The sequence below is a fragment of the Mus musculus genome, chromosome 2, assembly GCF_000001635.26.
Source record: "Mus musculus strain C57BL/6J chromosome 2, GRCm38.p6 C57BL/6J".
Classification (NCBI taxonomy): domain Eukaryota; kingdom Metazoa; phylum Chordata; class Mammalia; order Rodentia; family Muridae; genus Mus; species Mus musculus.
This window is the reverse complement of record NC_000068.7, coordinates 26,166,347-26,185,235: the sequence shown is the minus strand read 5'-3', so window position 1 is coordinate 26,185,235 and position 18,889 is coordinate 26,166,347. Positions and strand designations below refer to the sequence as shown.

At 51.7% G+C, this 18,889-nt stretch overlaps 1 long non-coding RNA gene across 1 annotated transcript; it reads left to right on the top strand.

Annotated features, from left to right (window-relative positions):
- The first annotated feature begins 6,758 nt into the window (after positions 1-6,758).
- Gm35745 lies at positions 6,759-10,295 on the top strand. Its single transcript, XR_374165.3, has 3 exons — positions 6,759-7,037; positions 8,702-8,869; positions 9,479-10,295. It is a non-coding gene; the product is annotated as a predicted gene, 35745 (long non-coding RNA).
- Positions 10,296-18,889: the final 8,594 nt, after the last annotated feature.

Genomic DNA, 18,889 nt, shown 5'->3' with positions numbered 1-18,889 from the left:
TGGAACCCCAGGCTCCACCATTGGCACATCCAAAAACAGCAGACTGGTACTGGGGCTGGAGCTCAGCTGGTAGAACATGTCTAGTCAGCACGAAGCCCTTGGTCCGATTCCCAGCACTGTAATATCTGGGTGTGGTGGCACATGCTGATGACGCCCAAGCACTCGGGAGAAAGAAGAAGAAAGGTTGGAGTTCAACATCATCTTGGGCTACATAACGAGTTCAAGGCCAGTCTGGGCTACAGAAAAGTGGGGTGCAGATCATGAAATGGCTACTGCCAACAACCTCTTGGGGTCATTAATAGGGTACCAGGTACTAACTGCATCTCTTCGGTATGTGAGCTGAGACCTGCCCAGCCAGAGGCATCAAGGACAAACTCAGTCCATGTGGGCCTTGGGAGGGCTCTTGCATGCCAGGCCTTCTGGTTCCCCACTTTGCTCTGCACATTGTGCAAGGTCAGAGCCCGCCTGTTCAATCAAGAAAGACTGGGATAAACCCTCAATATCCGTCTCCAGCAGTGCTGGAGTGAGGCCCCACCCACACTCACAAGAGGCCCCATAGCTCTGGCCCCACTGCTGACAAATTGGGGTCTTTTGCAGCTTGGCAGGTTCCTTCCAACATCTGTGCTCTGGGGACCGTGACCTGCACAGTGAGTCAACTGAGCCCCAGAAGCAAGGAAGCTTGCTCAAGGCCACATGGAGTTAATGTCACAGACTTGTTTGGCCTCCTGCCCTACCTCCCATACCCACAAATGGAGTAGGGTTCAGCCACAGACCCGAAGCCCTGGAAGCAGCAACCTCACACCTCCTCTGAGACCCTGCTAGGTCCAAAGCTGGGGAAACAAGTCCCTGGTGCAGCAGGAAGTGGATTCCAGAGGTCCCTGCATGTGTGCAGAGGCAGGGAATCTTCCTCTACTCAACTGGACCAGCAGCTCACCCTCTTGGTGCTACCTCATTTGTGAAGGTTAGGTGGAGCTCCAAAGAAGTGGGCCATGCGGAGCCAACACTGGCAGGGGAGAGGAGGCTGCCAAAGGGCTCCTGATGGCATTGGGTTGCACAGCACAGAAACCAGACCTGAAAGAGCAGCATCTGAGAAGGGCAGAGCCTTTGTCTGCTCTGAGGGTGAACGGCAGCCACTGGCCTCACTCTGCCTTCCTGCTGACTTAATCTGGGCTTTTGTCTGGGAAGCACCCCGCAGCAGGAATTACCTGGGCTTTGGTTACAGTTCCTGAGCCTCAGCCCTACTAATGTGCTCAGGAACAGGTGGTGATGGTACGTTGGAGGCTGTTTCTGTACAACCCTGGGAACTTTCACATGAGCCCCACCCCAAGTCTAGAGGCTTCTTGGGGCTTCCCGCTCTCCCTACACATGTGAAGACGGGAGCAATGCAAGCTCACAAGTGGATTCCTAAACTTGCAACCTGACCGCCCAGCAGAGAAGGGCCACAAGACCTGAAGATAAGTACTTACATAAACCAGATGTGGTCCTTGATGAAGGCTTTCCTCTTTCTCTCATCTTTCCTTTTAGAAAGGGTCTCATGTAGTCCAGGCTGGCCTTGAGCTCCTGTCTCTACCTACCAAGTGTTGGGATTATAGGCTTGCATTGCCACACTTGATTTCTTATGAGTCAGGCACTTGGAGCTGGAGAGCTGGCTCAGAGATTGGTTCTCATCACCTACATGGCAGCTCACACTGTCTGAAATCCAGTTCCATAGGATCTGGGACCCTCACACAGACAGAAAGGCATACATGTAGGCAAACCATCAATGCACATAAAAGTAAATAAACCTTTTTAAAAGTCACTTGATGTGCCAACCAAGCGACCTTCAAACTCTTGAGCTCGAGCAATCCTCCTGCCTTACCCTCCCTAGAAACTAGAAGGATAGGGCTACCCCGTGTGCAGGTCTGCTCAGAGAGTCTGTTTCAGCCAGGAAGTACACGTGCTAAGGCTGGCAAGAGACTATGGTGGGGAAGAAGGGGATGGTGACTCAGACTGGTAATACTCAGAGGAGGTGCGGGAGAAGAAAGCTTTTTCCTAAAAGAGAGTAACCTAGTCTGGTTAGCCACATCCTTCAGCCACCATGGGGAAAACGGAGTGTGAGGCCCACTGCTGGGTGGCAGATGGAGTTAGCACCAGGGGCTGCCTCAGCTGAGCAAAGGACAGGCAGGCTTTGTAATGAGACCTGCTCAGAAGGAAACCAGTGTCCTGGTGACAGAGCTGAGTGTTTGCCCGCCTCACCTTCTTAAGTGCAGTCGTATCCAGGATCCACTTCCCTAGGGGGTGTCCCAGATCTGGGTGGTGACACTGCCGGGCTTCCAGAGGGGTCTCAAGCTTGACACAATGTGAGTCCCTTGACATCATCACTGGATAGCCTCTGCTGCCCCCTGGCTGTCACCCTGGCCAGGGACATTCCCCTTCCTGTACAACCTGGGATTCTGCAAACAGGTTCACCAAATTGTCAATTAAGTAGAAATCAATTCTAGACCATTTATCACAGGCTGCTGGGGCTGAGCACAGAATGCCATCGATTGGGGGTGGTCCCTAGGGAGCGATTGAGGCCAAGTGCAGCCCCACGTCTGCTGCACCAGGGCAGACACTGCGATCCATCACCCACAGAGGTTACTGTGCTGTCCCAGGACCCGGGCGGCCCAGCAGGGAGGGCAGGGTACACACAGGCCTGTGAGCCTCTCAATACTCTGGCCATGATGCTAAACTAAATCCATTGGCCTTTTCCTGCTATGCAAGGCCTTAGCCCCTGCATGGGACACTTTGGAATCTCCCTCATCAGGCACCATGCCGATGCTGTCAAGGCTGCAGCTGTGGCAAGCTGCAGCAAAGGCTGCCCCTGCCCTATTCAGTTTCACCTCTAGGGCATACTCTCTATTCCCCCGACACCACTGGCTTGACCCCTGGGCTCAGACATGTTCCCTTACTTATTTTCCCTCTCCATCCAATAGGCCTGCTGCAGGGACAGTGTTGGTGAGCTCTTAGCTAGGGGTAGGTATGTCAGCAGAGTAGGGAGGCTCCTCTTGAAATTCTCCCCAAAGACTTCTCCAGGACTCTGTACACACCCTAGGAAATCTACTTTTCCCGGAAATGTCTGGGTTTTGATAACTCCTCCATATTCCAGTGCATTGCTGCCACTACCTACTGAAGGAAATAAAACACCTGCGTCTCCTTCAGCCCACAGCGGTGCTCCCCCCTTCCCCCCACTCCTGAGGCTCCAGCAGAAGCTGCCCTCAGTGAAGCTGGAGAGTGACAGTGACAGTGACAGTGACCATGCAACAGAACTGGAGGGATGGACCCAAGTTCAGTTCCCAGCATGCACATGAGAGCTTAGCATTGTCGATCCAGTCCCAGAGGATCTGACACCCTTCCTGGACTCAGCAGGCACAAGGCATGCATGCAGTATTTATACATGCATGCAAGGAAAGCACCATACACATAAATAAATAAATTTTCAAAAGATACCCTAGTATGATGTATAATATATATGCATTATATATGTATGCATATATGTGGCTCTTGTGTTCCCTGTATATTTCTTACTACTTCATATATATATGTGTATATATGTGTATATATACTATGTATATAAAAATATTCAGTATGTAATATATAATAAATCATATAAATATATATTTACACACATATATATGTACATATGCATATTTATATACATAATATGGGTATATATGTATATATACATACACATATATGTATGTATGTATGCATGTATTTATGTATATAAGAAGAAACAGGGCTGGTGAGATGGCTCAGTGGGTAAGAGCACCCGACTGCTCTTCCGAAGGTCCAGAGTTCAAATCTCAGCAACCACATGGTGGCTCACAACCATCCGTAACGAGATCTGACTCCCTCTTCTGGAGTGTCTAAAGACAGCTACAGTGTACTTACATATAATAAATAAAATAAATCTTTTAAAAAAAAAAGAAGAAACAAAAGACTATGTAAGTTGTTGAAATGGAAATTTGTTGTATCACTTTCAGAAGAACCTGGAGGCAAAGAAACAAAAGGAGACACAAGAGCCAAGGATCTAGTCTTATAAAAATTTTAAACCAAGTCCAAGAGTCTCCAGAAACCTAGAGCAGAAGATGTAAAAACAATGCATCCATGAATCACATTAGAATCAAGTCTCTCCAAAGCAGAGGTAGAGACAGGTAGATCTGTGGGCCTGCTGGTCTGCCAGTCTGGTGTAATTGGTGAGATCCTGGTTCAATGAGACCCTGTCTTACAGGTTTACCTGACAACAGTGTCTAAGGTTTCCACAGACACATCACACACGTTCTTGTGCACCTGCACACGTATGTGCATTCACCCACTCAACGAAAGACTTGATTTCTTCCAGGAAAGGGAGCAAAGAGCAGAGGCAAAGAAGAAAGGGAGAAATAGAAAATGGCTGCCTAGCTGGGTGGTGGTACAGGCCCTTAGTCCCAGCACTGGGGGCAGGGGTGGAGGGAGCAGGGGCAGGCAGAGTTCAAGACCAGAGCAAGTTTCAGGACAGCATGGCTACACAAAGAAACAAAACAAAACATAATGGTGTTGACAACCCTGATGCATGCAACAGCCTAGACATCTACCTCAAAGGCCGTGGCCACAGTATGTGACCTGCATGGTCTGAGGGTTCTGAGGTCGCCTATGCTGGTTTGTCAACTTGACATAAGCTAGTGTCATCTAGGAAGAAGAAACCTCAGTTGGGAAAATACCTCCATTGGCCTATGGGCAAGCCTGCAGGGGCATATTCTTTATTAATGGTTGATGTAGAGCCCACACACCACTGTGGGTGGTGTCCTTCCTGGGCAGACATCTAAAGGCTGTTTTTAAAAGACAACTGAATAACTCAGGGACATTTCTGTTGTATTGGGTTCAAAATAGGGCAAACAGAATAGAGAGATGGCTCAGTAGTTAAGAGCACTTGCTGCTCTTCCAAAGGACCCAGGTTCAAATCCCAGCACCCATATGGCAGCTCACAAAACAAAAACAAAAAAGAAGGAAAACTAAGCATGAAGTATGTGACCCATGTGCACATCATACACACACACACACACACACACACACACACACACACACACACACACACAGACACACACAGACACAGACACACATACACAGACATACACACACACAGAGACACACACACAGACACACACACACACACACACACACACACAGACACACACACAGGCACACGCACAGACACACAGACACACACAGACACACACACAGACACACACAGACACACACAGACACACAGACACACACACAGACACACACACAGACACACACACACACACACACACACACACACACACGTCAAGTATGGTGTGATTGAGCCGGGTGTGGTGGCGCACGCCTTTAATCCCAGCACTCGGGAGGCAGAGGCAGGCGGATTTCTGAGTTCGAGGCCAGCCTGGTCTACAAAGTGAGTTCCAGGACAGCCAGGACTACACAGAGAAACCCTGTCTCAAAAACACCAAAAAAAAAAATAAAAGTATGGTGTGATCATTCCACAGACCATACATATAACCCATGACATACACAGCACACATACAGTCTCTGCACATCTGTCATCCTCCATCCACCTTTGCAGATAAGGGGCTGAGACCCAGGGCATGTGATGATCTGCTCAGAGCTGATGCATGGCCAGTAGGATGATTCTCCCTCCTGATAACTTCTCTAGGGGTTGACCCAACCCCAGAGCAGTATGGCAGCTTGCTTGCTCCCTCCTAGACTGAGATTCTTTGCTGAGCACCAAAGACCCGGTGGGTGGAAAGAGCCATGTCCCCGTGTAAGGACACAGGAACAAACAAATCTCTGCTTCAGATCCTGCTGCCCAAGGAACAAATTAGAACCTCACTAGAATCCTCATAAATCTTCCAAAGGAAAACTGAGGTGGAGGAAGAAGGGGCGGGGAGTGAGCTGGGTCCCTTGTTAATTCTTCCAAACTGCTGTTTATTGAAATGAGGCTCCAGGGGTAAACAAGGGCCAGATCAATAGCAGCCTGTCTAATATAATCAGAACGGGGCCGTCCCAGCGACACTGGTGGCAGAGGCTGGGAGAGGCCAACCTGGGATCTGAGCCTCCCCTTCCCTCTGCAACCCTAGAGGTGCAGGCAGCTGTCCTCTGGGCATGCAAGGCTGCCTGCTCCTTGTCTGTCCAGGCCCAGGGTTCAGCTGGTGGGAAGCCGCATGACTCCTGCCCACTCTGGCCCCCACCTCACCCTGCAGCTCCTGGCCGGTCTCCACAGTGCCCCATGCTCCTTGTTCGGTTCCACTTGGCTGGGCTGCACACCACTTTTCCTGGCGTGTTCCCTGCCCCAAAAACCCCTGGACCCAAAAGTAACTAGTCACTCTTGACTCAGACACGCTTCTTGCAGCCCCAGCCTCATCATTCTGCTCTGTGTGGCTTTGAACTTTCTATGTAGCCCAGGCTACCCTTTAAACTCACCATATCTCTGTCCATGCCTCTCTAGGCATGAGATTGTAAGTTTGAGATACCGTGTTCAAGCCTTTTCTGTAATTTATATGAAGTGGTCTTCCAGGGTGAGGCTGTTGACCTGTCCATGTAGAAATAAGTAGGCAGATTGTCCCAAGCCTCGGGCCTTGTGGTTCTGACTTGCTGGTCAGCCAAGCCCTGCAGCACCAAACCCAAAGGCCTCCCCAGGGGTGGTGGGACAAGGCCTCTCTGCCTTGGGGCGAGGCAGCAGCAATGAGTAAGTGCAGCACATCCAGGACAAAGACTTGAGTTTGAGATATCCTGCTCACTGTTGCCCTGGTCTGCATTCGCCTGCCAGAGAAGGACACAAAAGGCCTTCAACAGCTGCTTCCCTCCACATCTGGAGATTTGAGCTCTTTAACACCCCTCCCTTTCACAGTGGTGGCTGCACTTCTCAGCTGCCTCCACTGCCTTCTGTTGAATAACTCCAGGCAATGGTCTCCTGGAGGCCCTGAGTCAGTCTTTTCGAGAGCATTTCTCTAAGTTTCCCACACTGCTGCAGGACAGTCACTGAGCTCCGTGACAAGGTGAGCTATGGCCTGGCATGGTTATTGAATTCATCAGTCGTTTGGGAAAGAGGCATGTGCAGTGGACATGTGCTATGTAGTCTTTGCTCAGGCTCTCCTTGTCCACCATCAAGAAGGCCTAAGGGATATAGAGAGGTCTGAGAAGTGGCTGCATCTTTACCGCCCATGCGTGAAAGTGGCTTAGATGAGGACGTCAAGGCAAATTTCACCAGAAGTCAACCTGAGTCATTCACAGCTGGTGTGTGTGTGTGTGTGTGTGTGTGTGTGTGATTGTTTTGTTTTGTTTTGTTTTCTTCCCAGTGGAAGGCCAGCAAGTCTTCAACCCTTGGGATAGAGTAGGAGGAAGGTCAGGACCCTCTGCCCAGGTCCATGGCTGGGGCGCAGTCTCCAACCATGAAGCTGTTCCGAGAAAGAATCCGGGTAACTTTAAGTCAGGCAATCAATCCATGCCAAGCTTTGCCGGCATCCCAGTCTAAACACACTTGTGAAATTTGGAAGGCACAGTCATTTTGTTTCTGGAGGCTTTTCCAGGGTGTGCTTTGTTATTCAACTCACCCAGCTGCTGGGGAGGTGTGGCCACTCACACAGGTGACCTGAAGAGCACCTCAGAAAAGGCAATGCAGGGTATGGTTCTGTTTCCTGATAATAAAAACAAAAGGAGAAACAGGCTGAGCCCTATGGCTTCTGTTTCTCTCTCTCTCTCTCTCTCTCTCTCTCTCACACACACACACACACACACACACACACACACACACACCCTTGCTAGTGAGATTAGCCTCCACCTGGGACTGACCAATAGCAGGACTTCTTATATCATGTCTGCTGGGGTGTGAGGACCTTGTGGACAGGAACGAGCAGTAGTCAGGCCGTAAAGCCAGGCCAGCTCCTCAGGCCTTTTCTTCCCTTGGAACCATTCTGTCTATGACAAATGAAGCAAACTGTCCCCTTAATACCAATGCCAGTGAATAGAGACAGTGACTCTCAGGAGACAGATCTGAGCAGGAGTTTAATTCCCTCCATTTCCTCCAAGGAGCTTGGGCTCTCACAGCCTGCCCCCAGGATCTCACCTTCACATCCACAGAAAGTCTGCTACAGAGACAAAGCCACCACGGGGACCTTAAGGCTCTGGGTTCACAGCTCTGACCCCGTTGCCTGAGGATTATTTGGGGACCATGTGTGTGTTGTTGAAGTCAGACTGACTTTTGTTCAGAGTGCAGCTGCCCAGAGAGGGGCAGATAGCGGGACCGGAGGAGAGGTGTCCCTGATGAGATAGCAGGACCAGAGGAGAGGTGTCCCTGGTGAGATAGCAGGACCAGAGGAGAGGTGTCCCTGATGAGATAGCAGGACCGGAGGAGAGGTGTCCCTGATGAGATAGCAGGACCAGAGGAGAGGTGTCCCTGGTGAGATCTGGATGTTGACCTTCATAAAAAAGTAGTTTGCTGGTTCAAGAGAAGCCACTGTACATCAATGGTAAGGCTCAGTGGGCGTAGGAAGAGAGACCTAGGTCCTTTCAAAATCCCATCTGGTACTTGGAGCCCGTAGCTGAGTGGCTATGGCCCCAGAGGCTTACGGCTCTGCCTGCCCCTGCTGGTTTGAGTTCCAGGCTATATTCACACTTCTGTTTCTAAACACCCTCCCCTCTGACCTCAGTTTACCCCTTGCAGGACCCCATCTGTTTCCACTGTATGGATGTCATCATTGGGAACCACAGTCTCCTGTGGAAGCCAGGAGTGAAAAGACTTCTCTAAAGCTCAACCAGGGATCAAGGCATTTCACGCAGACACCTCTGTCCTCAACCACCCAGGCAGGTGTCCTGGACTGCCCAGGAACAGGTGAAATGGGAAATACTAAAGTCGGCTGGAGGGGCTTTGGAAGGCAGAGAGCCAGATTCACCCAGATCAGCTCTGTTAGAAGCTGGGCAGGGGATGAGGAAAGATGCCCCAGTGAGACCACCCCGGGGCCCCTCCCCTCCACAGATGCCCCAGTGAGACCACCCCGGGGCCCCTCCCCTTCACACACTGTGAGTGCCCCTGGCGTGCACATGGGGAGGGAAAGGAGCAAAAGGAGCTGTGGAGGCTAAGAGGAAATCAAAAGCAAATTATTTTCGGGATTATAGCTCCAAAGCCCCAGCGAGGTATTACCCATTTTTCATAGCAGACAAAAACATTTTCTAAGGGATCAATTTTGCCTGGAGAAGTCGCCTTCTCTCAACCCACAATCCATCATATTTCCACATTTGCAATTTCTGGGTGTCTGAGTGTTTTAAGTTTCCTATGAATTATTTTATAAAGCTTTCTTTCCTCCTACTGAGATGAGGCGACCAAGCCCTGCCAGGAGGGCCCGACACTATCAGGCCATGGCTGTGGGGGCTGGGGTGCCTGGTGGGGGAGGGGATGCACTGCAGGCAAGGGACAGGACGGACTTTTTTTTTTTTTTATCAGATGGGATCCCACATCCCTCAATCATGATCAGAGTCCATCAGAGACCCAGAGCAGAGGTGTCCAGCAGAGACAAAGGTGGGGGCTCTCAGCCCAGCCCCTGGGGAGGAAGCAATGGGAAGGGCTCTCAGCCCAGTGGGCTGGGCTGGGCTGGGTCACTGGCTCCTGGGGCTCGGATGCTGGACGCAGGGGAAAGTTCCAGAAGAGATTTATTCTGCTGCATTGCTGAGGGTGGATCATCCCTCACAAGGCTGTGTGTGTAAAAGCTCCGGCCTGTTGATTGGTCTGTCAGGGTGATTTGTGGCTCCCCCTGAGGTAATGGGGAGCAGGGGGGCTGGTGAGAGGCAGCCGGACAGATTGCTCAACAGAGTGGCCACCCTGAGATTTATTGACCTTGATCCACAATGTCCCTTCAGTGCTTTTAATCTGCCTTTTCTGTTGTCACTGGCTGTGGTAACACCCCCACCAGGGGCCTTGAGGCTTGGAGGGACAGGGACATCCTGAGGGCTGCACCATCTGTCCCTGGGGCTCTTGTCTCAGAAGAGGACAGAGGGCCTATCCTCTGTGGGCCTGGGTTGTTGCTTTTTAAAAACAGCTTTAGGACTGGGGAGATGGCTCAGTGGATAAAGTGCTTGCTGGGCAAGCACGAGGACCTGAGTTCAAATCCCTGTGGCTTAAGAAGGTATGGTGGTTGCTTAAAATGCTAGCATATCTTGAGAGGCAGAGGTGTGGGTCCCCTGGAGAAATCTGGCTATACAGACTATAGACTAGCTAGAATTGGTGAGCTTGAGGTTCGACAAGAGGCCCTGTCTCAATAAACAAAGTAGAAGGTGATCAAAGAAGACACCCAATGTGAACTTCAGGGCACCTTCCACACATGCGTGTTCACCTATACACAGGGAAATCTGGACATACACACACCAGGGAGGGGGAGAAAAAAGAGAGACAAAGAAACAGAGAGGCAAAGAGAGACAGACACAGAAGCACGCACGCGCACACACACACACACACACACACACACACACACACACACACACACACGGGTGGGGGGGGGAGAACACACAGCTAAGGAGTAGAATATTGGCCTGACCTTACCCTGGCCTCTGTCTCTATCCCAGGACTAAGAAGGTTGAAGCAGGAGAATCACAGGTTCCAAGCTAGCCTGGGCTACATAGGGAAACCCAATTTCAAAAGCAAAAAAAACAAACAAACAAACAAAAAAAAACCAACAAACATTTCCATTGCCTTTGAAACCCTCTGCCCTTTAGCTGTCACCGCAGCCTTGTCCTACCTGTGGCCACACCCAAGCCACACCAGAGTGCCTATGGGTCTTTCATATAAACAGAAGCACATGCCATGCACCTGTGTGCTTGCCTGGCTCTTGCATTGCACATGTTCCGAGGTCCACCCTCACATGCCGTGGATCAGTTTTGTGGCTGTGTCATAGACCACGGCATGGATAGAACTTTTTTTTCCCCATTTGTTTGAGACAGAATGACCTTGAGCTGCCGATCTTCCTGCCTCCGCCTTCCAGTTCATGTCACAGGCATGGGCCGCCAAACCTGGCCCCGATGGTACTTTCTAAGAGCCATTCACCTGTCAGTGGACACCTGGGCTCTAACTTTTGATTGGACTTAATGCTGCCGGGGACCGGTTATAGCTGGATTGTGGGATATCCCCATAGCCTCCTGTGTTTAACACTTGGTCCCCAAGCAGTGGTAATGTTTTGAGAGATTGTAGAACCTTTGGAGGATGGAGCATGGTACATGCAGGGCATAGGGTTGAGTCTATGAGGCTGGAGGCGCAGCCAATTTCTTACCTTAGCCTCTTCCTGATCCATTGACTTGCGTACTGAGTAGTTCAACTTGACACAGGCTAGAGTCTTTGGGAAGAGGGAGCGGCAGTTAAGAAAATGCCCCCACCCCACCAAATTGGCTTGTGGGCAAGCCTGTAGGGGCATTTCTTGGTTGATGATTGTTGGACAGGGAGTAGTTTATGTGGCCAGTGCCATCCTTGGGCTGGTGGTCTTAAGGGTGTTTAAGGAAGGAAGTTGAACTGGGTGGTGGTAGCACACACCTTTAATCCCAGCACTCAGGAGATAGAGTCAGGCAGATCTCTGAGTTTGAGACCACCCTAGCCTACAGACTGAGTTCCAGGACAGCCTGGGCTAAAAAGAGACAACCTGTCTCAAGAGAGAGGGAGGGGAGGAGCGGGGAGGGAGGAAGGGGAGGGAGAAAGCTCAGTAGGCAAGTGTTCCCCAATGGCTGCTTCTTCAGTTTCTGCCTCCAGGTTCCTGCCCTGCTTGAGGTCCTGCTCTGACATCCCTCAGTGATGGACTTTTTTTTTTTAAGCATAAGATATAATAAACCTTTTTTCTCCTCAAATTGCAATTGGTCAGAGTGTTTTATTACAGTGACAGAAACTCTAAGACAAGATATGAGCCAACTGCCCTTCAGGTTCCTGCCACCACCACAGGTCAGCTGACTTAGCTCCCCTGTCCCCACATGGGGGCGTGGAGGAGCAGACCCTCCTTCCTACTCTAATTTGTTTCTGACAAGGATCTCACCATAGGGACAAGTCAGCAGCAATGGGCTGTGTGTTTGCCTCCCTCTCCAGGTAGACCTTTCTTGTGACATCATCATGGGATGCTTCCTGGCAGGAGCATTTCCGGGTCACAGTTCTGTGTTTGATGAAACAGTCTGAGTAGCTGCAGGCTTGTTGGCCTCTTCCCATTTTCCATATCTAACTTCACTACCAGAGCAGTCCTTGCCCTCACCTCTAAGATGCAGAAGGCCACAGCCTGCCCTTCCACGCCGCGGAGGCTGAGGCTCCCCAGGCCCCATGCCACTACACTACCATGCCACTACACTACCTCCTATGTGGGTTCTGTCTCCTTGCTGGCCTTGTGCTCACAAGCTCGTCCACACACCATTAGCTGCTCTGTGCAGTGACAGGCCTGTTGTCTGCCTTGAAGTCCTTTCTAGGAATTCTCAGAGCCATGCAGAGTGGTGCCAGTGCCCAGAGCACTGGAACAAAACCTCCCAGAGGTGCCATGCATGTCTTCCCAGCCATCAGGCATGACATCTTCCTGCTCAAGTACCAATAACGAATACCAAGTTTTCTCAACCCAAGTACAACCAGACTGACCATCCCTCCCTCTCTGTGAGCCCTATGGAGGCCCCATCCTCCCTCTGGACCTCCAGCTGCCCCCAAACAAGGTATTGCCTGTCAGGGCCCAAAGGGCAGCTGAGACTTCCTGGTCCTACACAAAGAGCAGGAGGGAACATGGCAGGTAGGATCTTTGTTTTGTGGAGACATCCCGTGACTAAGCTTTTTGCACCACACTCCCCATCCCACCCCATTTCACACATAAGCAGACTTTGACCCAGGAGGATTAAGTGAAATGTTCAGAGTCCTAAGGCTGCCAAGTGGCAGGCATGTGGGGACTGGGCTGTCCTCTTCTCAGTAGTATATTTGGGCAGTGACTTGGCCACCTGGTGAGTGGCCCATCTCTGAGTGGGTGCCAAAGACCACCCAGAAGCACTCGGTGGCTAAGATCACTGGCTGCTCTTGCAGAGGACCTGGGTTGAGTCTTTCCTCGGCTCACCGCAGTGTGGTCAATGGATTGAACAGCACCCATGGCCTCTTTCCAATTCCACTCTTCCTAACTTCCTCAGCGCACCCCTGCCTCCACTCATCCATCCCTTCCTGATCACAGTGAGCCCTGACCCCTACGAGGGCCTGAACCCTAAGGCTAACTCTCATTCCTAAGTGGAGCCTTGGTGCTAGTGGAAGAATGGACTGGAAGAGAATGAACAGCGGGCTGGCAGTTCACCCTTGTTAATGAAGGGCGGATGTCTAGGTTCAGGGTTACCTAGGGTCTGAGCATGGGTTCACCTATTCCTCCCCTCGGAGCCCTGATGACTGCACTCCTGTGACAATAATCCCCATTCTGAGATGTGTTTGGGGAGGCACCATACACAGCCTCTAAAGCCCCTTACCCAAAACGTTATCATATATATATGGAAGACAGGGATGCAGGGCAGGACCAGGATGCACAAGTGACCACCAGTTTTATTCCCCAACACCCAAGGGAGGGAGTGCCTTGGGGCTCCAGGCATGTTTGAGAGAGCCTTTCATCCCAGACATTCGGGACACACGGGGATGGTCTACTCTCCACCTTCCTGTGAATCACTTTCCCTTTCTGCACACAAAAATCAGTGAGAACTCCAGCAAAGCAAAGGGTAGACACTACGAGGAAGTGACAGCATATGGCACCGCCTCTCCCAAGACTCTCCTGACCCAGGGACTCCCCACCCCCACCCCTGCCCGTGACCATCTTGGGGATGCCAGCACAGCAATCTGCACTGCCTCTGCACCTGGAAATTAAACTCCCTCAGAGGAAAAGAGCCTCAGCTTCAATCACTTGAGCCTGGCCTCCCATCCCCCACTGCAGCATCTTTTAAGCATGCAAATGGTGACACCTTGCTAAACGGTCAGTGGGATTGATCCTGGTGTTTTCATCCAGGAAATAAAATTAAAACGGAATTGGGTAGTTATTGGGCTGCCCGGAGCACTCCCTAAGGGCCCGCGCCCTTCAGCCGCTTGGGCATTCTTAGGACAGCTGCAGCTCTGGCTCCTGACCCCCCTCCCGCTGGGATGTGTTCTGACCTTGAGAACCTCTGGAAGACACAGGTGAGGCTGCAGCTGCAGAGGGAGGATGGGACCTGGAGGCACCTGCTTCAGGTCTCAGCTGGTTCTTTGTGGCCTTAGGAGTGAGTGTCTAGTTTCACATCTGTCATTCATGTCCCCCTTCTCTGAACTGCCATTCAACAAGAGAGCCAGGGCTTCCCAGATCTGCCGTTTGTGGTCCCCATAAATTAGACTGGCTGAGGGTGTCAGAAGTCTGGGGTCCCCTGGCAAAGGTGGATCAGCCAGGGCTGATGAGGGCCTGACTTCCCCTCATCCTTTTGTGCAAGCCCTAAACCCCAAATGCCCTAGACTCTGGAACCCTGCTCTGCCTGGCTCTGGCTCCCAGCTGGGGCAGAGGCTCCTAGGGTACCGTGAGTGCTGGTGCCATGAGATTGGGCTTCCTGGAAAGAGCCTGCAGAAGATGAAAGGAATCCTCATGGACTTTGAGAGTAGCCTGGAGTGGTAGGAAGATCGGGAGGGTTGCCAAACTAAAGTCATTTTCATCCATTGTGTGGGCTTGTCTTTTCAGAAAACATTAGTTATTATTAACTTCTACAGTCAGCACTACAGAGGGACAGTCATCTTCACAGGGACAGTCAGCTCCACAGAGGGACAGGCATCTCCACAGTGGAACAGTCACCTTCACTGCACAACTTACCTCAGCAAGAAGCACCTGGAGGCCAAGAGGTGTGGCACCATGTGATGACCTTTGTAGTTCCTGGGGAGAGTCTGTCCCACAGCCTCTGGCTGTCCCCACCACTGTGTGTGCTTGGATGTAATATGCCAAGTCCCCTTGGACAGGCGAAGCACCTCAGGGCCTCCTTGTTGTCCTGAAGGTGGTCTCGGGTGACTTTTTCTTATGTGGTTCTGTTTCTCTGGTGCCAGGGTGGGGAGCAGGAAGCGCCCGCCCTCATCTCTGACTTAAAATGAGAATGTTAATTGTGATGTGCGACTCTCTCATAATTAAACTGACTCATTCCCAACCAGTGAGGTTACGGTGCATAATGTATTTAATTACCCACATCTCTGGCACACGTTGGCAGGACAGCCCTGGAAAGTTCTAGATGTAATACGCTTAATTATGAAATAAATCACTATTTAGATTGATGCACATCTGGGCCTTCTATGCTCTAAGGACCAGTAGCATATAGGGTGGGGCCTGGCACCCTCAGCCTGGGCAGGACTGATGGGCTCTTTTGTTCTGACGGAGGCAGCTCCAGTGCTGGGCTAGAGGGCCTGACGAAACCACAGCAACACCTGGAACTTGTGGGACAGTGGACATCTGCCATGTGTCCTGTGGCTTGGAGGTATGTAGAGCCCTAGGCACCTGAGAGGCAATCTCATGAGGGTCAGTACTGGGGAGCCCTGGAACCCCTGGCCTAGGGTGCTCGGTCCCTGAAAGCTGTTCTGCTGCTCCATCTCCAGCCCCTGTCATTTTGAGCTGTCCAGTGAAGGCCACCCTTCCCTAGTGAAAAGCTGACTTTAATACTCCAGGTGTATCTGGAGTACCACTCTTGTACCACTTGGGCTGGCAGAGAAATGGGCAAGTCTTGGCATTAAAAAGGAAGATGTTGCCAGTGACCCAGCCAACTGGGGCCAGCCAAGTGTACAGCGCCCATCAGACCTGTGTCCCCTCTGCTATGACCTAAGGCCCCAACCCCACCCTGTGTTCAATGCTTGCCTTTCCCTCTCTAGCCCTGCCCATCTGGGAAGATCCCTGCCCTTTGGGACACCATCTTCCTGTCTTCTCAGCAATTGCTTCTGCAGAGCACAGAGCTAGTGACTGGGAGGAGTCAAGGAGCTGTGACACCCGGCCATCTGGGACATACAGAGGGACACATGCAAGTCAGGGGGCCGTTCCTGGGACCCCAATTATGCAGACTCTTTGTCCCTTGCGGTGGAATCCCTGGATGGGAGGGGCTCCCTATGTGCACCCTTGGCCCCCTGGGAAAGGAGCAAGAGAAGGGGAGGTGCCTGCTGACAGGGTTCTGGTTACTATGTGCACTGCCATCTGTCGCCTGGGTGGCTGAGCCTCCTGTATAATTCAGATACCTTAGACAAGCCCCAGCGAAGCAATGACAGCTGGAATGGCCTGATCGGATGACGTGACACTTGACACTGGCTGTACAAGACACGTGTCCTTTTGCCCCCTCTTCACTGGGTGACAGGTCGGGTGAAGAGCTGAATGGGAGGTCCCTTACACGGACTTGGGGGGGGATTATGGGGGCTCATTTGTCAACAGCAGCCGGAGAAGCCTGGTGGTCTTGGGCCCAGCTTTCACTTGTTTGTAGTGTGGCCACAAGATTGAGCTCACTGCACCCTCAGACCCCAGCCTCAGTTTCTTTATCTGTAAAAGGTCTTGGGGCAGCACCTGGGGCTGTCAAGTCTGACCAGTGAGTGCAGAGGTCAGTTCCAAGCAGGAGTTCATCTAGGGGTGGTCCTCAGTCCTGTTCTGGCCCTGGTTGTACCCTCTGCTCCTGGACACCAAAGAGGCAGGTCCAGCCTTATATCTAACTCTAAAGATGGGGTTAGTCCTTGGTCTGTGATGCCTGAAACTCACACCACCATGTGGACTATGTGGCTTAGTGGGGACATCTACTGTAATCACCATTCATGGCTGTGTCCTGTGGTTCCCCAGGAAGCTGGAGCAGGATAGAGGCTTTCACCCTGTCTGTTCTGCAAGCTGCCGGGTGGCCTCTCTGCTCAGTCCCCGCCCCAATCCCTGAAAGAAGCAGGTTAAAAGCTGTTCTGCCATGCGCTAGGCCTGGCCATATCCAGCAAGGAGCCAACCTGAATGACCGACCCACAGTCCCTAACCAACTTCTCAGGGAATAGCTGTTCACTTGAGCAGAAACAGAGTGGGGAGGCAGGACAGCCTTCCTCCATAGTCCTCAAGGGTCAGTGGGGCTTCCTATTGAGGCATGAGAGGAGCTTTCAGCTGAGGAACCCCCCAAGCTGACTCTTCCTCCCAGCCTGTCATCAACGTGAGCAGCTGTGGAGAGCCACTGACCCTCAGACAATGGAAGGACCTGAGGCTGGACCCCTCCCAACTCTTCTTAGCTGTTTGAGCTGGCACTGGTGCCTTTCAACCGGGTAACCAAAGCCACTCCCAGCCACCTGCAACACTGCTGCTTTTTAAAGAGGAATGCCTCTGCTTAAATAATTGATGAGCTAGGGCTACAGTTGGACCTGGGCAACATCTGGCAGGTGGAGAGCTTCTCACCCCGCAGGAGTTAGATTAAACCAACTGCTCAGAGGATGGGGCGCAGAGGGTGGGAAGTGGGGTTGCACCTCCCCTCCCACACCCTGGGAATTTACCCAAGTAGGAACCTATCAACTAGGGGGACCTCTTCAGGGTTCTTTTCCCCAGTGGCACACATGAGCTCATAGATGCACTCGTGTGTACATACAACACAACAGACACAGTTGAACGTACTATAGACAGACAAATACAAGAAGACACATTATATATGTACATCTTCCCCGTGAATGCCAAAACATCACAAGCACACACACAGTGGGGAAGAAAGGGGCACACAGCACCTACCTGAATCCAGCACCAACTTGTTAAAGTACCATCTCTTCTCTAGCCTGGGGACCTGGTGACCACAGAGTAACACTGGTAGGTCATAGTGGCAAAGGGCAGAGGAGGGAGACAGACCCTGGAGCCTTGGGAAAACACTGACAGATGTCCCAGGAGGGTATTTCATCCAAGGATGCCCTTGCCTGCTGGAGGTTTCTGACATCCCTGAGACTACACAGGGAGTCCACTCACTCCTTAGAATATGGCACTGCCATCCCACTTTCTGAGGAGACTGAGGTCCAAATAAGGAAGAATGTGCCCAGTACTGTTCACCTCTCTAGCTATGGTCGGCTGCCACTCACTGTCAGTTCTGCACACACTTGTTGTCCCACATCTGGCTCTACACTCTCTCAGCTCTGCACATCTGGCCTTATATATACACCCTCAGCTGCTCACATGCAGCCTCGGGCCACGGCTTGCCCATGTGGTAGCAAAAGGGGTTCCACCAGAGGGGCCTGGCAACAGGCTCTGTATGGTACCCCTGCCTTCCCCCACTGTATGCCTAGTGCCCCACCCCCACCCCAAAGACCACTGCCCACCTGTGTCAGAGTCTGTTGAGTGTGCTAGGGAGAAGCATGCTGGGATCCAGAATCCTCAGCAACTAATTCTAGAAATCATGACATCAGAGAGGAAAGGAAGCAGCCTCCCCGAGCAGGCAGCGCCTGAGCTATGGGGACAGGCCTGTGAGGCATGATCGTCAGCCAGGACCCTGGGAGTGCAGGGAGGACACAAACATCACAGTTGCTCAAGGGGCAGTGTAGCTGCCGCACCACCCCTGGCTGCAGTCACCGGTTGTGGTGTGCGGTAGACTGGATGAGACTGTCCACCATCAGACTTGGCATGTGAACACTTGCTTCTGAGACGTAGAGGGCTAGGCAATGTGACTTTGCTGGAGGAAGTACATCAGTGGGGTCAGGCTTTGCAGTTTCAAAAGCCTGAAGTTATTTCCAGCTTGCTCTCTTCTGCTTCTTGCTAGCTGTTAAGATGTGAACCCTGGCTGGGTATGGTGGCGCACGCGCCTTTGGTCCTAGCACTCAGGAGGCAGAGGCAAGCGATTTCTGTGAGTTTGAGGTCAGCCTGATCTACAAAGTGAGTTCCAAGACAACCAGTGAAACTTGGTCTAAACAAACAAACAAACA